At 39.8% G+C, this 8405-nt stretch overlaps 1 long non-coding RNA gene across 1 annotated transcript in view; it reads left to right on the top strand.

Annotated features, from left to right (window-relative positions):
- Positions 1-5446, top strand: part of LOC138761970 (uncharacterized) — a 117593-nt gene extending 112147 nt beyond the window's left edge. Inside the window, exon 8 of the long non-coding RNA XR_011356668.1 lies at positions 561-5446. This is a non-coding gene — a long non-coding RNA (uncharacterized lncRNA). The remainder of the gene's footprint in view (positions 1-560) is intronic.
- The last annotated feature ends 2959 nt before the right edge of the window (positions 5447-8405 follow it).

The raw sequence follows: 8405 nt of genomic DNA on the forward strand, positions 1-8405 counted from the left end.
TAGATGTTATACTTGTCCTGCATATATATTATTTGTCTGTATGCGTGCTATGTCTGGTTGTGTGTCTGCATGTTTTGGAGCGAGGACCAGATATGGCTGTTTCATTGGGTTATACTTGTACAATCAAATGATAATAAACTTGACTTGACTTGTACATGTGTGTGGGCGCTTTTTTCATTTAAGTATTGTTCAAATTTAAAAAGTTCATGTCAATTGTAATACTTTGTTAGTTGGGTTCCTTGCATATCTTTCAAGCCAGCTGTAGTCCATGCAAGAGTAACTTGCATTTAATTAATGTTTTTAGCATTGGAAAATGTGTGAAAAGCAAGAAAAGTGAGTGAAAATATTAGCGAGGTGGAAGGAAGCAACCTTTGTGATGAAGAGATTGAGGGTTAGATGTGGTCTAAATTGGACAGTTGAAGTGAAAACAGTATTAGAGTGATCAGGGCAAGGGATGGAATCCAGGGTAAAGGAGTGATACTTATTGCAATGGCAAAAACATTGGTCAAGTTTATGATCAATTTCATCCATCATCTTTGTTTTGTCTTCTTTCCACACAGCTGCAGTTAACTTTCTTGGACCAATACGATTTGAGGCCTGGTTGCCAAAGCTGACAATCAGAGTGGAACATGGATTCACAAATAGCAACTTTGCTTCAGGAAATGGATCTGGAGGTTTCATCCTTCATCTACTCTGAGAGCCTTTTTCTCCTATCCAAGATCTCTGAACAGCTTGTAAACATAGCTGAAGATTCTGTTCAAATGGATTTAGATTATTAATTCATAAGATCATTTTAAATAATAGAAAAACTTTAAATTATGTAAAACGCAAGCACCATATTACTTACCTGCCCATGTCTTTCAAATCAAAAGTTCAGCATTACATTCAACAACCATCCCTGTATATGAATCCATCCAGCCCTTCATCTTAATTTGAGACCTGCCCTTAGTGCCAAATCTAACAATGAAGTGGGAGATCTGATACACCAGCATCCCATGATTTGCTCACATTTATGACTTACTCATTGTAATGCTCAGATGAGAAAATCAGAAACAAATTGACCAATGCACTGCAGTCAGTTAGCAGTTCTCAATGGGACTGTTGAATGAAGATTGAGTTTTCCCAATCCATGAAGGATGGTAATAATAATGAGGTACAGTGAAATCCTGATTTTACTTTTGGATATAACACGATGAATCATTGAAACACTCCCACCCCCCCCCACCCCCCCACGGATACTAAAATCTATTATTATACAGGAGTAAATTAAGCAAGTAAGTGATCCCAGGAGGAGCGGGGATGTTGGACTCCTGGCAGGAGTGGGGATGTTGGGCTCCCCACAGAAAGGAGGGCCTTGGGCTTCCAGGATGGAGCGGGGACCTTGGACTCCAAGCAGGAACGAGCTCCCAAGCAGGAGTTGGGATCATCTGCTACTTTTTACTCTGACCAACTACAGGGCAGAGTTGCAAGTGATCTCTCCACGAATGTAGTTCTTATTACTTCAAAACGCTTTTAAACATGGTGCTGAGCAGCGTTAAGTTGTGAACATTCAGCATCGTACACTTTATTTGTTTCATGCCAGAGAAATTGTTATTTCTGGTTTACTAAAAATTAATTTGCATTTTAATTTCAACTGTAAAAACAACAATGTATTGAAACCCCAATTTAGCACCACCCTGCTTTTTTTGCAATGAGATTTTATGGACTCAAACGATCACATTATAATGGGGGAACACTGTAATGATAATGAATTTATTGTCATACACATAATAGATTGTACGGAAATTCTTACTTGTTGCAGCCAAATAGGTACTTTGTAGAAAAAAACAACTACTATAATTTACATTAAATTCTTCTATGGAAAAAGATTTTAAATACAAAAGATCCATAGATAATAAATATTCATAGTCCATAGTTTAAGCAAAAATAAGCAACATTACAATAATGCAGACAGACATTTTGTGGTGCTAGTTCATCATTTGGGTAGTAGGGAGAGGTTCAAGAGCCTGATGACCATTGGAAAGAAGCTGATCTTGAACCTGGAGGTGCTGGTCTTCCGGCTTCTGTACCTTCTTCCCCAAGGTAGCAGCAAGAAGAGGTTGCAACCAGGCTGTTGGAAAACAAATCTCAACAAATACAGAGTGAAGGACTAGAGAGAGATGGCAAAATAGAGAGGGAGAAATCTGATTCAGGTGTGAAATTACAGTAAGAGTAATAATGAATAGAGGATACCCTGGTTGATCCTGCCAGTAGCATATGCTTGTCTCAAAGATTAAGCCATGCATGTGTAAGTACACACAGACGGTACAGTGAAACTGCGAATGGCTCATTAAATCAGTTATGGTTCCTTTGATCGCTCGCTGTTAAGTGGATAACTGTGGCAATTCTAGAGCTAATACATGCATACGAGCGCTGAGCCCAACCGGTGGTGATGCGTGCATTTATCAGACCAAAACCAATGTGGGCCCGCTCGGCAGCTTTGGTGACTCTAGATAACACAGGGTCGATCGTTCATCCCTGAGATAGCGACAGCACATTCAGGTGTCTGCCCTATCAACTGTCGATGGTACGGCTCGTGTCCACCATGGTTACCACGGGTAACGGGGATCAGGGTTCGATTCCGGAGAGGGAGCCTGAGAAACAGCTACCACATCCAAGGAAGGCAGCAGGCGCGAAACTTACCCACTCCCGACTCGGGGAGGTAGTGACGAAAAATAACAATACAGGACTCTTTCGAGGCCCTGTAATTGGAATGGGTACACTTTAAATCCTTTACGGAGGATCCATTGGAGGGCAAGTCTGGTGCCAGCAGCCGCGGTAATTCCAGCTCCAATAGCGTATATTAAAGCTGCTGCAGTTAAAAAGCTCGTAGTTGGATCTCGGGATCGGGCTGGCGGACCGCCGCGAGGCGAGCTACCGCCTGTCCCAGCCCCTGCCTTACGGCATTCCCTTGATGCTCTTGACTGAGTGTCTTGCGGGGTCCAAAGCGTTTACTTTGAAAAAAAAATGACATCGAAGACAGATCATTGACTAATTCAGTGGAAGTAGTACAAGGGTGAGCAGTGAAAACAGCATGGGCGATCATCTGACCATGACTGTATGGGCAGAGCTGAGCCAGCTAAGTGTAGTCTAGCTCTTTTAGGATAGTAGGGAAACATTATTTAGAAGGTTTGCAAGCTACAAAATAGAGCAGACATTTGGGAAGTATGAGGATATAAAGTGCACCAGGGGAAGTAGTATATATCTTAAATATCTGTTTGTGTCGAGACTGGACTGAAAATCTGATTGAAGAGGACCAAATATGGAGTTTCAAGAAAGATGGGCATAGATTTATCTTTCAAGAAGAGCATAATGCATTTCTAGATCCCTGATACATGAAATATTGCCTCGTCAAAATTTCACTTGAATGAATTGATTCATTATCCAGAGTTTCATGATGGAATCATAAGGCAAGAAAGACATAGGTCTGTTATTCTTTATACTTTAATTTGTAATGTTTCTATGAAAAAAAATAAGATTCAGGAGGGAGTACCACACCACTAACTTAATGGGACAGTGTGACCCAGTATAATAAATTTTATTGAAGTCAAAATAAATTATGTGATAGGCCATTGGCCCGAGGAAGGACCCTGCTGTTTCTAGAAGATTTTTTTAAAAGTTTTTATTTGCTGAAAATCGTTTTACTTCTAAAACTGAGCTACAGCTATATCTGCTGTAGGGCTGTAAAAATTTTAGAGAACATTTAATGACTTTGGTCATTTTAGATTAGTAAATAGTGAATAAAGTAAATCACACTTCAAATAGAATAAAAAATAGGCAGGACTTATTAGAAAAGTTAAGTGAGCCCCACTGTTTACATCACTTTGTCAGAAATGTAACCAGCTTAAACTCTGCTGAGGAAAGTGGAAATATAAGTGAACTTCTGAGTTATCTTCAGGATTCTACGCTTTGTCAGATGCCAACTAAGTGGACCTTTTTAAGACTACATCAGGATTTTTACCAGTACTGTTTCACATATCCTTTCAAAATTGCCTATGTATTACTGAGTTTGCTGCTACATCTGTTGCATCTACACTATATTTCTATCTAAACCATTTTCCACTCACATTAAGAAAGACAAATGGCATTGAATATAAAATACTAAAACAATAAACTTTCACAGATATGTCTTAAAGAAACATAATCTTCGGTTCATATTCACCAAAAGACTGTGCATGTACGAAAAATTGTGCAAATGAGCACAATATATGATGAGTAGATTATTTGATTCGACTCAAATCTGAACAAAAATCAGATTGCCACATTTTTTTCTCTCTGAAGCCTACCAAATGTTTTAGTCCCTGTTCAAGTTTGTTTTCACTCTGATTGTAATCTAAATGTTTTGTTCTATTCTGCTGACATTGACAGTTATGATCATTTATTTAAATTATATTTTTTCAAATGCTACCAACTACTAACACTGCAGATGGATGAATCCAGGGTGACAATTTGTGAAGAGTGGAAATGATAATTTAATTACTGCACAACAATTGAATCTACAAGAGTAGATTAGGGGCAGAGTGGCAAATGATTTATTTCCCAATTATTCAAACACTTTCCACTATGCAAGTATGGTGAAATGTTCTTGTGCCTGGGTGACTGCAGTTCGAACCACAATCAACAATATCCAAGAGAATCAACTTGCTTGAGCTATCATCCACCACAGTAAACATTCATTATTTCATGAATGAAGAAACCGTGGCTGCATTTTGTATGATCCGCACCATGCACTGCACCAACTGATCAAGATTTCTTCAACGTTATTTTTTCAAATCAAGCATCTATACTACTGCTGTGTGTGGAGGAAATGTGGCCTCCCTGCCTGTCTGGAATGTGTGATTTGCGGGTGGTCACGTGCCCTCCCCATCTGAAATTTATTCAGAAATCATATCACCTATCAGTCAAAATTGGACTCCAGTGCACTTCTTGCCACTGGCTAATTCAAATCATTCATTGTCACTATTGACTAGACACACAAATTAGCACTGTATTTAGCACCAGCACAGAGCACATTTCGCTCTCTCTGCCTCCTGGTTCGAGCATTGGATACCACTCCATGCCAGGTCACTATTGTGGATATCGCTTGGAAGGCTTGCAGGTAATATGTGCACTGCACTGAAGCTGAGCCATAGTATTGTTATAGATCAAATTGCTTTAGATAAATAGTTGCAGTAGAGCTATGCCTTTCGATGATCATGGGTCCAGGAGTGTGTGTACACCTCTGCGTATAGTGTGTACTAGAGCTGCCTCCCGATGATCAGGGATCCGGGAAGGTGTATAGAACCTCTGCTTATAGGGTACAAATGTCTGCATTGCCTGTGTGAATTAGTAATTGCACACAATTTAACATTTCCCATTCTCTTTTATAAATTTTTGTGTCTTAATAAAAGTTATGTGTGATTACAAACCCTGGAGTCCAGATTTGTCTCTCTGTGAACCCACTGGCTTAATATTCTTTCTTCACACAACTACGCAGATTAACAAATAAGTCCAGAGATCCAGATCAATACAGAAGGAGCAGTTGTGACCTGCAAAAAGCTATCTCCCTGCCGAATTGGAGATTCCGGATTAAAATGGAAACCACAAGGGACACGGGATAGCGGTGGCAGGGCCTAAAGGTCATAATCTGCTACAAAACCAAATCCAGTGAAGTAGCAGATGGCAAAGCTTCACTCCCAGAGAATTCAATGTCTTCTATGCCCAATTTGATGACAGTAACATCAAAGAACCACCCCTCCACATCCCCACATCCCCTGATGATCCCATCCTGTCTGACATGGTGTCCTCAGGAGAGTTAAATCTGAGAAAAGCATCGGGCCCGGATGGAGAACCTGGCCAAGTATTGAAAATCTGTGCTGACTAACTTATCAATGTATTTATGGATATCTTCACTCTCTCCAGCATGGTGTGGTACCACCTGTTTCAAATAGGCATTAATTATACCAGTACCCAAGAAGAGTGTAGTAATCTGCCTTAATGACTATCGACCAGTAGCACTTACATCAACAGTGATGAAGTGTTTTAGAAGGCTGATGAGGAATTATGTCAGCTCCTGTCTGTGCGGTGGCATGGATACATTCCAGTTTGCCTATTGTAGCAACAGGTCTATGGCAGATGCCATCTCACTGGACATTAAAGATGCTTTCATCAGGGTGCTCTTTATCAACTATAGATTGGCATTTAACACTATCAACCCCTCAAAACTGATCAGCAAACTCTAAGACTTGGGACTCAACACCCTAATGGATTTCCTCACCTCAGACAATAATCAGTGAGGATTGGTAAGAACATCTCCTCCTCAATCACCATCAGTACTGGATTAACAAATCTTCACCCCAGCTGTACTCACTTTACACCTACGACTGAGTGGCTTGGTACGACAATAATACCATCTACATATCTGCTGACACTACCATGGTAGTGAGTTGTGCAAAGAAGGGTGATGAGTTAGGAAACAGGAGGGAGATTGACAACTTTGCTTCAACAACCTTGCACTCAATTTCACTAAAATGAAGGAGCTTATTTTTTTTTTACTTCAAGAAAGGAAAACCAGAGGCAGACAATCCAGTGATCATTGTGGGATCAGAGGTGGAGTCATTATCTCTGAGGTTCTTTCCTGGACCCAATGCACTAATGTCATTGCGAAGAAAGCATTTAATTTCCTCTACTTCTTCAGGAGTTTGCAAAGCTTTGGTATGACACCAAAAACCCTGGCAAATTTATAAAGATGTATGGTGGAAAGTGTGCTGACTGTCTGCATCACAATCTGGTATGGAGGCACCAACATTCTTGGCCGAAAAGCCTAAAGGTTAGTTGGAACAGCCCAAGTATTATAAGCACTGTTGAGTACATCTACAGGGAATGCTGCTGTCAGAGAGCAGCAGCAATCATCAAGGATCCAGACAACCCAGCACATTCTCTGTTCTCAGTGCTGCCATCAGGAAAGAGGTCTAGGTGCCACAAGACTCACACCACCAGGTTCAGGAACAGCTGCTACCCCTCCACCATCAGACTCCTCAACTACATACTCAATCAGGGATTCTTACTTGTGCACTTCATTGTTTTATTTTAATCTCTCTGTATTGTACAGACAGTTTGTTTACATTTGTTATCTGTTTACAGTTCTTTATTTGGTAACTGTATACAGTTATTTTTTTCCACTACCATTAAGTGGTAGCCAACTGAAAAAAACAATCTTAGTGTTGTATGTGATTTCATGTCTGAACTCTGAAAATAAAATTGAATCTGAAATGCAGGAGATGCATGGGAAATACCAATGCCACCAGCTATTTCACAGAAATCATAGAGTTTTACAACATGGAAATGGGCTCTTCAGCCCAAATTGTCCACGCCAATGAAGTTGTCTACCTGAGTGAGTCCAACTTTCCTCTATTTGATCCATATCCATCTTAACCTTTCTATCCATGTAACTGCCCGAATGTCCTTTAACCATTGTAATTCAAACTATCTTCATCACTGCCTCTAGCAACTTGTTTCAGAGACCTACTACCATCTGTGTGAAAAGTTGCTCCTCAGGTCCACTTTAAATCTCACCATAAATCTCTGGTTTTAGAGATGAAAAAAAAAAGACTGTAATTATTTAACTTATCTATGGCCCTCATAATTTTAAACACTGCTATAAAGTCGCTCATCAGCCTTCTATGCTCAAGGAAGAAAATCCCCAGCCTATTCAGCCTTCCCTGATAACTCAAGACCACCAGTTCCAGTAACATCTTGTGCATCATTTGCAGCTTAATGATTTCTTTCCAATAGATGAGTGACCAGAACTACTTTAAACATGTTTTCACTTGTATAGTTGTAACATGCATCACAACTCCTGTATTCAGTTCTCTAATATTGCCAAATGTCTACTTCACCATCCTTTCTATTGATTGGTATTGATGGACCAACATCCCTTGGTCTCCCTGTTCTCCAGCCTTCTCCCAGGCCATAAAATTTTCATATTGGTCCTGACCTAATTTAACTTACCAAAATACAATGCCTCACACTTATCTCTTCTCTCTTTCTTTGACCCACTTTTCCAGTTGATCTAGATAATATTACAATGCAAGATGACCTTTTCTACTATCCACAATATAACCAAATGTGGTATCACCTACGAACTTATTAACCACACTGATAACTGCATTGTCACCCAGACAGTTAAAATAGATGACAACAATAGTAGACCCACCATCTATCCCTGCTTCACATCACTGATCACAAGCATCAAATCTGAATAACTTCTATTGTTATGAACTAAACCAGCATCAATGGTATTTTCAAAACAATATTTTTTTTTATTTTTAATTAACACTTCTTACTTAACTCTACACTTAACTCCACTATGCACAAATGTGTGTGTG

This window comes from Narcine bancroftii, chromosome 4 (genome assembly GCF_036971445.1).
Source record: "Narcine bancroftii isolate sNarBan1 chromosome 4, sNarBan1.hap1, whole genome shotgun sequence".
Lineage (NCBI taxonomy): Eukaryota > Metazoa > Chordata > Chondrichthyes > Torpediniformes > Narcinidae > Narcine > Narcine bancroftii.